Genomic DNA, 16,459 nt, shown 5'->3' with positions numbered 1-16,459 from the left:
AGATACTGCAATATTGTACGCATATCTGTGAAAATTTAAGCATTTTGTTTTATTTGTTGTGATAATAATAAATTTTATTAATTTTTTATCGGACTTGTGCATTCAATTCATAACGAACCCGTAGGCACGCAACAATATTAATATTATTGTATATTCTTAATGGAGTGTTTAAAGAAATAATATTGTGATAGTTACCTATAATTTCGCCATGACTATTTTTCCTTTATTAAGTTCTTATTGTAACCTCGACGTAAGGAAATTAAAATTATTCCCATAATTTTTCCCTTTCGATTTTCGGACGGTAAAATAAATAAACGGAAAAAATAGGCGAGGGAACTCGATAATGCATATTTGGCCTTGAGGGATCTAAAGATAAAAGTGAATGAGGCTACCGTAATATAATAACATTATGAAGAGAGATAGAAAAGGATCTCCTTCACAAATATAAAGTTTTCATAAAATCGCCGAAGCCTTTGTATACGTCGAACACTGTTTGCCATTACAGCCGTCGCATGCAGATGCCCGCATTCTTATGAAGATTAGTTTTTAATTTAAAAGGTATGTGCTTACCCTAAATTCGTCGTTTTGGTGACAATTTTCAAATTTCTTTTATTTATTCATTTTATGGGCCACACATTTAGGTTTCCAAAAATGCTTCATTTTTGTTTTTTACGATAACTAGAAGCTATAGTATAAATAATAAACCGGAAGTGAATTTTTGGATGCCGGAAGTTGGAATTTAAATGGTGGTAAAAATGTAAACAGTAAGTCTAAACAGCTATTTTCTAATTATTAAACAATATAAAAGCTGTAAAAGCAACACATCTTCCACTGTGGGACACTTTGCTGATAAAATGCCTACATGGGAACACTCAAAGCAATAATGAGTGTTTTAATAATCTTTTGAGGACTATTTTACCTAAGAAACTTTTCTCCAACTGAATGAAATCATTGCTTTTAGGTTCACATATTGCTGATTATTATTTAATTCAGGATATTTAGGACTTTTACCTATTTTCAGGTATCTAGAAATATGAATTAATCCCATTATACTTGAAAGCTACATGAGAATAGACAAACAGCGAATTCAGAAATCGAAACGCCAATCTCTAGAAGCAACGAAGTTATCCAGAAAAATGCGAAAAGAAAGTCAAAATTAGTTCAGAATAAAGCAAAAGAGGGCCTAACATACAAATATGAGGAATTTTAAAGGTCTAAAGTGGCTAAAAATTTTTTATGCTTTATTAAAATCTTTAAATGCATTTTCTGAGAAACTGTATTTTTCGTTACTTTTGATTGCGATTACGTTAATTTCTCAAAATGTATTTAGAATATTGAAATGAAATTTTGTCAAAATGTTTTATTCCCCTTTAGCTGTGTTCTGTAGCAAAATCTTACCTCTTTGTACTTATTTATTGATTTTATTGACAGTATTTTGAAAAAAAGAGGACTTTTTTTGTTTTAATTTTGAGTTTTTTGTAATAAGTTTGGAATATTTCAAAAAATTTCATAAGTACAGCAAATCTTTTGCGACAGAACACATGTAAGTATATTATTTATATACTGTGTAAAGATTATTGAAATATATTCATTAGAATCTATCATATCATAGGAGATTTGGTTACAGCCGAAAACATCGCGGCAAAAACATCGTGGACGAAAACGTCGCGGAGAAAACAACGCAAGGCGAAAATGTCGTGCTACAAAACATCGTGGGAGAAAACATCGCAGTTCTAAAACATCGTGGTACAAAACACCGTCGTCGAAAATAAAGCGGTTCAAAAACTTCGCAGTTTAAAAACATCGTCGTCGAAAATATCATGGTAAAAAATAAAGTATCTACAAATCATCGCATGACGATAACATCGCAGACATGCTTTTTTAGGCATGCTTTAATAAGTGTAAATGGATATTCCCATAATGATTTGTGAGCGCAAGATGGAAAGAAGGATAATTTTTACTTTCATATTTTTTATTAATTAATAAATTTTTGCTGAGAAAATAAAAAGGAAACTTAAGCATTGAAAATTAATGCAACTTATAGCACTTAATAGAATTTTAAACCGACATAGTTAACTACAAAGGCCATTAATAAATCATTTTTATAAAGTTTTTACTGGTAATATTTCATGAAAAGTATAATCTATAAGTTACATTTAATTTTCTATGCTTAAGTTCCCTTCTTACGTTTTCAGCAAAAATTTATTAGTTAATAAAAAATGTGAAAGTAAAATTTATCCTTCTTTATACCTTGCGCTCACAAATTATTATGGGAATATTCATTTACAATTATTAAAACCTGAAAAAAGCATGTCTGCGATGTTATCGTCATGCGATGATTTGTAGCTACTTTATTTTTTACCACGATATTTTCGACGACGATGTTTTTAAACTGCGATGTTTTTGAATCGCTTTATTTTCGACGACGATGTTTTGTGCCACGATGTTTCAGAACTGCGATGTTTTCTCTTTGCGATGTTTTCTCCCACGATGTTTTGTAGCACGACGTTTTCGCCTTGCGTTGTTTTCTCCGCGACGTTTTTGTCCACGATGTTTTTGCCGCGATGTTATCGGCGGACACCGGAGATTTAGCGTAAATGAAAATTTTCACTAAAATTTTACTAAATATTGCCTATATTTAAAAAATTAGTAAAAAGTTCTGTAAAATCCCATTTAAATTCATAGTTTTATATCCCATCTTCCTCAAAAAATGTATGTTTAATTAAAATTTTATGTATTTAAAAAAAAAAAAATTGCGTCGTATGTAGGCGTATACCTTAAAGGAAAAACCATCAATGAAGCTGCTGGCATCTTTATGCGGGCACTATGCCATTAAAATTCTCTTTTGCTGTAATAATCACAGGAGAAATCTAAACACTGCTTGCATAGCAGTTCCTCAGCATAGAAGTGCCAGAACTTTCAACAGCGCTATTTTCTTCAAATTAAAATCTTCATATAAATCATGGCATCTATAAAACAAGAAATTTTGTGTGAACAACAAGTATAAAACTCTGCCAACTTTATAACGGACCCGTTTTTGAATTAAAATTTCACTCTGTAAATGCATGTATTGTTATTTACTGATTTACGGATTTCCGCAATCAAGGAGAGATTACGGATGTTTTAGATTGTTTGAAATATTGATTTTGTTGTTTGAAGAAAGGGAATGTGTTTTTGATTCTCAAATTTCCTTTAAATAGTAATTCAAGTTAAGCTACTCGAGTATTGTAGTTGTTTTGCAACTATCGGCTTTCCAAGCTCCTCTTCGAAAACACTTTCCATTTAATAGATATGTACCGCAAATTTAATTTTAATGGAACGGAATTACAAGGAAAAATGCGATTCGTGCAACTCAACCAATTTATCTATGGATTTCGTTCAAAACTGATTTATTTCGTACAAAAATAATTTATCCCATTTTCGAAAAAGAAATTTTTTTATTAGATGAGTATCGCTTAACAGAATGTATTATCAATTTTTTGCACGATTTAGAGATTTCGATATAGATGAACCTCCCCATGAGAAGGATATATTTTAAATTGAATTTACCTTCCAAAAAGTATTGATTAAAGCGAAGAAAAATTTGGACTGTAAGATTTTATTTCGAGTTGGGAGTAATAAGATTCTGAAGAGTCAAGACGAAAATAAATTTCTCAAACAGCTTAATATTAAAAAAGATTCCTTTCTAAAAAGGTTGGTCTATCTGAATATTTTAAAATATAGACATTGAAGTTTAAAGCATAATACGGATTAAGGCAGACCCACTTTTCAACGACTTATTGCATCAGCTAATATACATGTGGCCGCAGGCAGTGCTTCTGACTCCCTATAATGATTAGTACATTCGTGAGGTTGCGTAATACTTATTGCACTTTTGAATTCAAAACATATTTATTACAGTTACGAGGAGCTCTTTACAAATATACACTGAAGTGACAAAAGTCATGGGATACCTCGTAATATTTTGTCGGTCCTCCTTTTGCCGGGCGAAGTGCAGCAACTCGACGCGGCATGGACTCAACAAGTCGTTGGAAGTCCCCTGCAGGAATAATGAGCCATGCTGCCTCTATAGACATCCATAATTGTGAAAGTGTTGACGGTGCAGGTTTTTGGGCACGAATTGACCTCTCGATGATGTCCCATAAATGTTCGATGGGATTCATGACGGGCGATCTAGGTGGCCAGATCATTCGCTGGAATTGTCCAGAATGTTCTTCTAACCAATCGCGAACAATTGTGGCCCGGTGACATGGCGCATTGTCATCCATAAAAATCCCATCGTTGTTTGAGTACGTGAAGTCCATGAATGGCTGTAAGTGATCTCCAAGTAGCTGAAGGTACCCATTTCCAGTCAATAATCGGTTCAGTTGCACCAGAGGATCGAGTCCATGCCATGTAAAACAGCCCAGACCATTATGGAACCACCACCAGCTTGAACAGTGCCTTGTTGACAACTTGGATCCATGGCTTCATGGGGTCACACTCGAACCCTACCATCAGCTCTTACCAACTGAAATCGTGACTCATCTGACCAAGCCACGGTTTTTCATTCGTTTAGGGACCAACCGATATGCGCACGAGCCCACGAGAGTCGTAGCAGGCGATGTCGTGTTGTCAGTAAAGGCACTCGAGTCGGTCTTCTGGTGGCATAGCCCAAGGAAGACAAATTTCGCCGCACTGTACACAGACAAATTGTACGACGGACACGTCCCTCGTACGTCCCACATTGATTTCTGCGGTTATTTGACGCAGTGTTGCTTGTCTGTGAACACTGACAACTCTACGCAGACGTCATTGGTCTCGGTCGTTAAGTGCAGGTGGTCGGCCACTGCGCTGTCCATGGTGGGATGTTATGCCTGAATTAAATACTCTCGGCACACTCTTGACACTGTGGATCTCGGAATGTTGAATTCCCTAACGATATCCGAAATGGAATGACCCATGCGTCTAGCTCCAACTACCATTCCGCGTTCAAAGTCTGTTAATTCTCGTCGTGCGGCCATAATCACGTCAAAGCCTCTTCACATGAATAACTTGAACACAAATGAAACCCTGCCAAAGCACTTCGCATTTATACATTTTCTACGCGATACTACTGCTGTCTGTATATTTGAATATTGCTATCCTATGACTTTTGTCACTTCAGTGTATATATAATTCATGGATAGCATAGGACAGTTCTTCAAGTGAATTATAGCCCTCGTGATGTGAGGAACTGCTAACGAGGGTCTCTCTAGTCGAGAGTTCAAAAACATTCTGACCTGTTGTTCCGATGGAAAAAATTTTTAGAATGAATTAGCCACGCCTCCTTAATTTTTCAGCAGCATTTTACATCCTCTGATTGGCTATATCTGGAATGATATTGTAAGATTCTGTACTATGTACTTTTAAGTTACAGTTAAAGTTGAAGAATCTTAAGAACTGATAAGCGACTAATTGAGTTCGTGAGACAGTGAATGAAACTCGAAAAGTGTTAAAGACCCTTTATTATTCCAAATTAAAGTTTAAAGAACTCCGTCTTGGAGTTTTACAATAAAGCCAACACTCAGGCTTGAACTTAAGATACTAAGAACTAAACTAATCTGAACTAAAAAGATAGAGCCGAAGCTATCAAACTTCTAACAGAGTTAACGCTAATTGACTGCGAAGCTATCAAGTTCCCAAAGTACGGCCGAGAGTAATAATAGCTTAAGAGAGAGAAGCCTAAAAAGGCGGACGCGTGCTAGCCAGAATCTCTGGTTCTCCCTTACTAAGACATTAGAACCTTGCGGTTAAATACTACTCCTTAAATTTGCATTCAAACGTGATTCTAAAACTACGTTCTCGCCGGAAGTAGTAAGTTGAAATTAAGAAGCGATAGGAAGGGAACTTTAAACTCAATATTTAACTGTTAGGAAAATTAACATAATCTTTACAATATCAGAGGAAAAACAAGATCATTGGTTCGTCAGCCCTCCTGAAATCAAGAGGCTTTGACGACAGACACAGTGCAGAACGCTAAAATCTCTTGACACTGGTAATGAAGTTATGTGACTGTCAACTAGAATGAATTATTGCGTTTGCGATGTCAGAACCATGTCCTGTGACACATCATAAAAGCTTGGAAACAGTGACTTGCGGGGCCCGCAAACGATTTTCTCATCTATGTGTGGTCCGCCGCATACATATTGATACTTACTACAGTATTTCATATTTATATTAAATTATTTATCATCAAAAACACTGACTAGTTTTTAACCGAGTTGCAAATTTTGCGGAAGTTTATAAACGAAGTTGTAAATAAAGGAAAACATTCACTGACATTGTTTCCAAAAACAAAGGCATATTTTTATTTTTTATGCGGGTTTCAGTTCTTATGCCACTGACAAGCAACTAACTGCCTTACTTGCAAACTTCATGTTCTGAAAGAGGTGAATTTAGGATTTTCATTGGATAGATTTTCCAAAGGATCAGCTTTCAGCCATATGGTAATAGTTCAGATGGAGAAAGACAGGTGCAGCAGGACCACTTAATGGGCTGCCGGTTAATGTTATTATTCAATTATCAATGGTGAAGTACCGGTATAGCTTAGTGTGATCAACAGGTCGGTTAATGTGATCAAAATATTATTAGAATGAAATTTTTAAATTCATGTAGAATCCTCAAGTAAAAAAGTTCCATAAGTCAAAACAGAGTATAAAAATACCCAAACGATAAAGAAAAGTCACCAAACAAAGACAATTAAACCACTAAATAGCTTAGTTTTCACTCAAAGTCAACCATGTATGAAGCAAACAGTTAACACCAGTAAATACGGCAGCCATAATTCAACTATGGGATCGAGGGATTATTCTAGCGATTAAACAATACTATCGTCATAAGATGAAAGTTAAAAGTCCTCTAATATAATAATATTTAAAATATGAATAATGTGGATATAATCACAAATGAATTAGTAAGGAAAATGAACGTTCTTGATGCGCTGCATTTACGGAATATGTCTTGCAACTATATTTCAGGAAAGCACTGTCATAAGCATTAACAGCTGTCTTAAGTAAGCTAGCCTTGCTTAATACATTATAAAATAAAGGAAGTTAAGGTAAAGCAATACTTCTAACTAACATGAATTGTGAAGAATTTTAAGTTCCGGTGGATATTGTTGGAAAAATTGAAGATGCAGTATTGAAGACAGGAAAATATATTTAACAACTGCCTTTTGAAACAAATCTAAATACTACATGGGATAAATTTTCTGAATAAGATGACGAAATTGGCGGATTTCTTACGAATGCTGAAGTGAGAGTTTTTTATTGAGCATTAAGATTAGGGGCACAGTAACAGTAAATTAATTTCCAGGAATATTATGAGTATGGACATAAGCGAACATTTGCGTAACATTTTCAGAACATCCAGTTATCAATGATTTTAATTAAAAAATGCTACAGTGAAAGAAAAGTGTTTGCGTATTTCCGGCGCATAATTATATTAAATTAGTTAATTTCTATGGATATTTTTCTCGTCGCTTAATGTCCTAATTCCATTTAATGGTATCAAAATAACCATGAATAAACGTGATCACATTAAGCGGTATCTAATAAAGTTCGATCCACATCCATTATTCGGCAAACTGGCTGGCTATAAGATTCCGTAGCTTTCTCCATGTATAACTTAAATGCAAGCGATTTTCTAACAGAACATCTTCCATGAAAATGTCCATTTTGATAAGCATTTTAGATATATTATATAGGATCATACGTCATAGATATATCACCATTCAATATCTTTCATGGACATCAAGGTATACTCCAACGCGATCCACGCAAAGATCTGCCAACAGCATGTCCTTTTCAAAAGTCTGGACGTGTAATCTACTTTTATGAAACCTCGTTTATTTAAAGCGAGGCTGATTTTTGCAAGCAAGATATTCTAGACGGCAAATGTTAAGACACATAGGGGGATTCAAAAGTTTCTGGATGCCCATATAAAAACATCTGATGCGGGCACCTCACACGACTTTTTTGTATGACTTTGTCTTCTTTGTTCTATTAAAATATAAATTTTTTTTGCTGCCCTATATTTAAACTTATTTCCTTGAATTTCATTAGAAATCTATTTCTAATCTAATCATATTAGTTCTCACATAGTGGTAAGGCAAAAATACATAAAAACTCAATCTTCATTAAAAATTAGAGAATACAGAAAATCCTAAAAAACCAGATACATTTAAAAATAGTTAAAAAAAAGCAATTTTTACACTTAAAATTAGAGTTTCTAAGCCAAAATAAACGATTCGTTCAGCCGGCAAGAAAACAACATTTTCGGTGCAGAAAACTGATAGTTAACATTGATCACACTGGGAAAAAAGACACCGAATTTGATGCACCAACTGAAAAAAAAAAGACAGCACAATTTATCAACATATAAGAATAAAAAACGCATATGCACAATTACATGTTATAGCATTCGACGCTGTAAGGCTAGTTTTTGAGTTATGCGAGATACGTATGTACGTACCTACAGATGTATACGTATGTACGTACCTACAGATGTCACGTAAAAATCTCTTCTGAACCGACTTCAAATACATTTTACAATCAGTTTTGGAAAAAAGAGTCCTTTATTCTGCCCGTACGTACAGATGTCACGCAAAAACATTGTTCAAGTGGATTCGAGAGCAGTCAAAATGGCTATTTTCATTGAAATTTGATAACCAATTTTTTTTGCGGTTACAATGTTTCCTTTTCTTCGTACAAGGAAGTAAAAAAACTTTTTTAGTAAATAATTTCTCTTGTAGAGATGTAGTGGCAACAATAAATGAGTCAATTTGAAAGATTCGTTACGGAAATCGTATGCATTCCTTTTCGTATTGTTCACTGAATGAAGAGATGTTCTAGTTTGTTCCGACTGTTTACGGTTTAGTATGGCTCTGCAATTAAAATTTTGATTGAATCAGGGTTTAAACTGAAGAAATGAAACAACTCTTATAATGTGTATAAAGATTCATCTCCTTTCTACTGTACAGTAAAAGAACGAGTAAACCAATTCCGGATGGGTGAGAATTTTGTGGATGATTCTCGTGAAGATCCACCTCTGGAATTACTAACTTCAGAAATTATGGCCAGGATCCAAGAGGAAATACTCAGTAATAAAAGACTAAAAACGGAAACATAGCAGCATGATTGGATATATCTTAATCAATTCATTTGCACATTCTACGCGAGCACCTTTACAAGTCTGCAAGATTGGTACCTTGATTTCGTACAGCAGTTCGCAAATAACGCAAATAACAACGTGTTAATACAATTTAAAATGAGCACTTTAATTTTAAGAAGTTTAACCATCCTCCATACGGCCCAGATTTAGCTCCAAGTAATTATTATCTATTCTCTAAACTGAAACTTGACCAGTGTTGAACGAAATTTAATGATGATGATGGCGTAAAAAGAGCAGTTAGGAAATATTTTGAGGATAAGCCTTTAGATTATATTTTTAGGGGCGTAGAGTGGCTTATTAAATTATATGAAAAGTGTAACGAAGTAAAAAGAGATCGTATATAAAATAAACTATTAAAAGTTTCTCCACTTTTTTTAGAAGTATATCAGGCCCGAAACTTTTGGATCTACCTGCGTAAATTATCAGTTTCCGATGAATCATTGCTCAGAAAGTCCTCCACGAAGGCAGATAGACCTAATGCACTTCGCTATAATCCACTAAACCAAACCAACCCATGAATCATTATACCACCTGTTTTACTGCTAAGTTACTAAAAAAATGAAATGTAGTACTTGTGTGCACAGTGGGGACAGATTTATGCTTTTGGGATCTTATTTTATTCCCAGCATTTGTAGCACTGTTTAGGTATGGCAGATCAAATAGAATACAAAGGTCTTTTATATGACAGTGGCAAAGAGAGTCAGTTTTGTACAAGCGATCAATATACATATTAGATATTAAGTACTTGAATATACTCTTGCGTAACCAGAAGGTACATTGATTTTAAATACCGAAGTTTTAAATAGTGATACAAATGGTTCCGAGTGTTGAACACATTTTCAGTCGCGAACATATAAAAATTCCATTTGTTAAAAGAGAAGCTTGAATTCAGTTATTAAAAACAACATTCTGGAGGGAAAATTAATTAGAAATAGCAGCTTAAAAAAGTACGTCGTCTCCTTTTTCATTACTTCGAAGATTTTTTTTTAGGTATAAGAAAATATTTTAAGAATAACTCAAGGACAAGTAGTTATATTATGTCGCCTTCTGTGCTTCGTAACTTATTTTTGTTGAATTTTTTTCATCTTATAAATTATGAAATTCTAGAATCTACGAGAGGTTCCACAAAGCTTAAGATCCGACCTGATCAAAACGAGTTAATTTAGTATACAGAAATGTACCGTGCGGCCCAGACTGACATTTTGAAAAATGACGGCATTTTTTTTTTTGAAGAGTGTAGTAATTAAAGTGGGAGTGAAGAAAAAAAAATTAATACGTGCAAAAGTCGAGTATATATTTATTTTATTTCTATACGTAAAAGCCTTTGCAATTTGAACATTTGTAATTACACATCCACAATCAAATGTTGCATAGCTTTGTCACAGCAGCTTGGCTACTTAGGAACCGCGCTATCAATCACAATAGGTTATTTCTTACTGCACATTCGCTGTAACATTCAAGGTGTTATCCTTGGCGCAGTTTGTCGCAGATGTCTTTAACTTTTCTGCTGTTTCGATAGTGAGTATCAGCATTGTTTTGCTAGTCATACAAACGTAATTAATTATTCGCCTTCTTTTTATTAATTTTACCATTAATACACGTTATTATGTTTATTTTTAGTTTATAGTCTATTGCATGTTCTCAAAAACTTTTACATAAAATATCCATTTTAAATAAAATCATCTGATGCATTCATACTGAAGAAATTAATTCTGTATTTTTAGTTTTTAAGACTAACACAAAATGCTGCACCGATGAGTAGATCTCACACGTGGCCATGTTAACTTCTTATGCTCGTTCTATTTTTTTCCGCAATTAATTTTTTATTACTTACAAATTTCATTTTTATTCATATTTCTCTTTTACTGTGAACATAAGAAAGAACTCATAGAAATATACATTTTTGTCTATTTTCTTCTGAAACTACATTCGCGAAATTAAATATATATGAACTTACAAAGAATTGCGGATCACGTTTTTTTTTTAAATTAAAAGATGAACACACCTGTATATAGTATTAAAATTGTTTTGAAATATAAACGAAATTGTTCATATATTTTCGGGAACTTAACTATAGGATTTCGCAAAGTGCAAAAATTACCGCAGCGTAACTTTTGAGATAACTTCTACTCCTAAGAAAATCAAAATCCTCACATTTTTTCCAAATTTTAAATCAATATACAAGTTACGTACTATCTCCAAAAATCCAATTTACTGCTGGCAACATAAAAAGGCTTTCCCACCATGCAGTGAAAGAAGCTCAGCTACAACAATACTTCTGGCAAACAATTTTCCTTCACTTGCACCTGTTTTTTGTCCTCCTGTGAGCAGCATTTTCAATTTGCAGCTCAAAGGAGTTCCATTTCTAGCACAGTTAGAGAGACAACATTGGATCACATGTGTCCGTCACACTTCATCCGCACTGCTCTTCTTTGATACGCCTGATGTTGAAGTTTTCCGGTAGGAGGGGAGGGAGGAAAGTTGCGACCATTAAAGAGATGAGCATAAAGAATAAATGTTTGGATGTGCCAGGTCGTATTATTTATGAGTTCCTACACATACTTTATGCCAGTATATGAAAAAAAAAAAATATTTCCTCAGTGTGACTAGAACAGCCAGTTACGCCTTTTTGGATTCATCAATAATTTTACTCATAGCAATGAGAAATGATATAACTTTTGGGAAAAAACAAATACATAAGGCTAAGAATAAATAAAAAATAGAAAAAAAAAATTAATTCCTGAACTTGAGCTGAAAACGATTGAATTTTTAAAAATTATAATAAGTAAATACTAAATTTTCATTAAAACAATTACCCCATTATAGGAAAAAAACTGTTTAGTTTATTAATAGTGCCTCATTTAACTGGGAGTGAAATACGAAATTAGTATATTAGTAGATTAAATATTAAAGCTGTAAAAAATTATTCTTAAAAGGGTAAATGGGAATAGGTAATAAAAGTTTGGAAAAAAAAAAAAAAAAAAAAAAAAAAAAAAAAAAAAACAAGATGGGAGAAACAAATAATCACCCTCTGCTTTGTGTTTCAAATAGAATGCTTCAAGGGGTAAGTGTTTAAAATATTAAACCGGGATGATTAATAAGTGAGGAACATACTTTTCGCTCTTCCTGCCATTATGAGGCTCAGACCGCCGCTAATTAATTGCACAAAAATGCTAAATAATATTTATAATTAATCACATGATGACATGCACTACCACGATGTGTCTTTGGCACTCTACTGGTTAACATAAAATAATAAGAGTCAATTCATAAACAAACTAAACTGAAATGAAAAATTATACAAAAAACAAAATTCATATAAAGATAAAAACCTACAAAAACTGTACACAAAATGTTCGAAAATGTTACTCGAATTAACAAATTATGAAAATGCACGAATTAGTCCTAAAAACAAAATTATATAAAAATGAAGCTTAATTAGAAAAACTACTAAACTGAACTTGCTAAAACGGAAACAGTTTCCAAAAGAAGATAATTAATGAAATTAGAATGATGGAAAATAAACCTAAAATAAAATGCAAGTCTCGCTGGTATTAGAATGCATTAATAGGTACATGTAAAATATAAAATAAGAAAATGAATCTGTAATAAATTACTCCTTAATTTGCAATAGCCCTTTTAAATTTTTTCTATATGTCTCCCTCCTAGCATCTGTTAGGCATCAAAATTTCTCTCGACTGCGTCATTTCCAAACCGATCCGTACATATGACTTAATAACGCTGATGAATTAATTAATTCGGAACTTAAACCTAAACTTTCTCTTAATTAGCAACTTAAGCCGAAATTTTCTGTTGGTGAGATTCCATATTAGATAACTGCGTACTTTTGCTTCTACCTCTCTTCTCGCTTGCAAAACTTAACGCTGTCTGGCCGCTGCTTTGTTTCCTGTATTGCTTTAGAAATGTAATAAATCACAAATAAATCCTGCGGTAGTTATTCGCCGCTATTATGTAGTGATGTGGAAAAAAGTAGCTTTCAATAATGTTCAAAAATAAATTATGTGTTTACTCACGGCACAATTGTCTGCAAATCATTCACCATTTTACCAGGCAGTTAAGCCACCGCCGCCCGATCATAGGTTAAAAGTTGATTCCATCGTCACTAATTATGCTTATTTTCATATATATATATATATATATATATAAATGAAAATAAGCATAATTAGTGACTTATTCATTTAAACTTATTTCCTCGAATTTCATTACAGATAGATTTCTCATTCAATTTATTCAGTTCTCATTTCGCGGCAAGACAAAAATACATAAAACCTCAAAATATATTTATTAAAAATTGAAAACTATAGAAAAATATAAAACACCAAATGCAGTTAAAACAGTTTCTACGAAAGAACAATTTCTAGGCAAAAACAAGCAATTCGGCCAGCGGAAAAGCAGATTTTTCCGTGCAAAAAAACTGAAAGTTTACTTTTGGTCCCACTCTGTAAAAAGACACCGAAGGCGCAAAAACTGACTTAATTCACTATTTTGCTAAGTTTCAAATGTAAACAAATATCGCTGCTATATTAAAAAAATTAGCTTAACCGCACTTAAACAACTTTTTTTATGAAAATTTTTAAAAACATTTTTGATAACTCTACAACTATTGTATACAGATTTAACTAAAGGCACAAAAAGAGAGGTGCACAACTACATATTATAGCAGTCCTATATACAAAATTTCCAAATTCTGAAGCCACTCGTTTTTGAGTTATGCGAGATACATACATACGTGCGTACATCACGAAAAAATATCTTTTGAATCCATTTTAACTCCTTTTTGCAATCCGTTTTTGGAAAAAGAGTCTTTTATTTTGTCCTTATGTACAGATGTCACGCAAAAACATCGTTAAATTGCATTCGATAGCGGTCAGAATGTATATTTTCGTTAAAATATGATACCTGAAAATTTTCGCGATTATAGTTTTTCCTTTACTTCGTACAAAGGAAGTAAAAAATCACACATGTATCAGAAAGCAATTAATTCATTGCATTGCAGTTTATATACTAATTTATACTATTTTGAAAGGATGTCCCATGGAGGACCTAAGCGAAACTGGTTCGTTACCACGTAACCCCACTCGCAGGCACTCGAACCAAAGATCGAGCTACCCGGTGTTCAGCGGCTTTTACTGCTAGGCCACTAGTGGGCCATCGAAAGTCTATTGCGAAGCGGTCTTAAACCATTTAAATTTCTTAATGTAGGGGTTTGAAAATGTATCAAACGTTTACGAGATATATGTTTTCGCAAATACGTGTGCCTGAATTACGAATGTGATAGAACTATAGGACTGCTTACACTAGCGATGTATCGCCTAGATATAGCCTGATCTACAAATGGTACATCCACCCAACCGATTTAGTGGTTGGCTTCGCTGACTGCCGGATGCTTGGAGACATTGTAAATGTATAGTGTCGGTGCAGCATGGAGGCCCTCCAAATATGTGGCGAGCTGAAAGTCTTCTCGTGTGGTTTGGTAGAAGGGGAGAGGGGTGGGAGACCCTCGGACCAGTGCTCTCCATCAAAATTGGGGACGGAACTGAGCTAAATCGAACTGTCACCTTATAAGATATTTTTCCCGCCTTCTTAACGAGCCTTCGGGATGTAGTGATCTGCACGTTCAGCGCGTAATTGAAAGGTCCGCGGTTCGATTCCCGGCGAAGGCGTTGCTAATTTTTCATCTTGCCTGCTTTCAAAAATACCTGATGTCTCTACAACCTGTGGTACTGAAGACTGTTGCCAACGGCAGGCATAATCTAGCGCTCCTTGCCATGAATTTCGTGGGCTTGAACTGACTATGTCAGACAAGTGAGCATAAGCAACAACAACAACTACAACAAATGGTGCTCAAATAGAGGTGTACTAAAACGTTTTTAGTAATTCTTTCCAGCTACGTAAAACACAATGCAATAAACACATCAATTTCGGATGTACGCATTGTTCCTTTTCATTAGTTCTTTCCAGGATACTTACATTAGTTAAAACATTTCATCAATGCCACATCTTTAAAGTCGCTAATCGATTTTCATCTTTAAATCATTTGAACTGATTGAACAATTTTTGCCTTTAAAAATCATTTGAACTCATCATAAAAATCATTTGAACTGGTTGCTTGGTCTATATAATTCAGCGGAGAGAGCGCGCAGCTACGAGATCGAATCTAAAGCGGATGAAATCCCAATCCCAATCAGGGTCTTTACGAACTCAGGCAAGATTTATTTCTTAATAAGCACAGAACATAATATACTGGAACAGAAAGTATCTTAATAGTTGAATTAATAGTATAAATGTTGCTCAAATAATTTTCAAAAACATTTCTCATTTTTATTTCGTAAACTAAATTTACATACTTCTGTTATTTTCTGAGAAAATACATCCGTTGTTATTTACTATAATAACTCTTATATTTAATCAATATTTTATTAACTTAAAGATTTAAAAAATGTTTATGAATGCTTTTAATTACATTTAGAATAATGGGAATGGCAACAGAACGGAAATGTTCTCTTCATTATCGCCAAGAAATTATTCAAAATATTAGATAGATATTACAAAGGACTCTGTTATTAAGGCATAGTAATAACTTGGATCGGAAGACAAATTGATATAGCGGTTATTGGAAGCTGACTGTTATATATACAGAGTTAATTTAAATTCTGCTTTCCGTTTCACAGCCAAAGCAAGAACGTATTAAATTCATATATCAATAAGGCTTCTCGTTTGAATGCTGGTTCCGAGGTCAGTGTTATAAGACTGTTCAATAATCACGGCAGCAGATAATAATTTCGGACAGTAGGTGGGGCATTTAGATAAGTTTATTTAGGTTTGCCATTGTGACATTTCCTTACAATCGATTAAAATGGAATTGGACATAATTCATTGACAACAGATTTTACAGATGGGTATTGCATTATTCAAAAGGCATAAAATTTGACTTAAAATGATGGATGGAAGCTTAAATAAACATTCAGTGAAACAATGAAAACAGCAAGAATACTTTCTGTCGGAATTTCCAGTGATATGACTAATATTTTTGGAATGATAAACGGGCATATTCCTAAAATGAATCATGGAAAAGTATGGTGGCCGAATTTTTCGAAAACATGGTTTATAATCCTGGGAACAAAAAATTTCTGTTTTTCAGTTAGAGCATTCTATGGAAAAAATTCAATAAAAAAAGCAGCATTTTTTTTTTTTTTTTTTCCAAAATAGAAATGGAATGAATTTCAGTTGAAAGTGATGATTTGTT

At 33.7% G+C, this 16,459-nt stretch overlaps 1 protein-coding gene across 1 annotated transcript in view; it reads right to left on the bottom strand.

Annotated features, from left to right (window-relative positions):
* Nucleotides 1-16,459, bottom strand: part of LOC118188244 (alpha-catulin-like) — a 723,160-nt gene that overhangs the window by 137,765 nt on the left and 568,936 nt on the right. The window lies entirely within an intron of this gene.

This window comes from Stegodyphus dumicola, chromosome 6 (genome assembly GCF_044657685.1).
Source record: "Stegodyphus dumicola isolate Sdum_Otavi_A_Nest chromosome 6, ASM4465768v1".
NCBI classification, from domain to species: domain Eukaryota; kingdom Metazoa; phylum Arthropoda; class Arachnida; order Araneae; family Eresidae; genus Stegodyphus; species Stegodyphus dumicola.
This window is presented reverse-complemented; position numbering and strand designations above follow the sequence as displayed.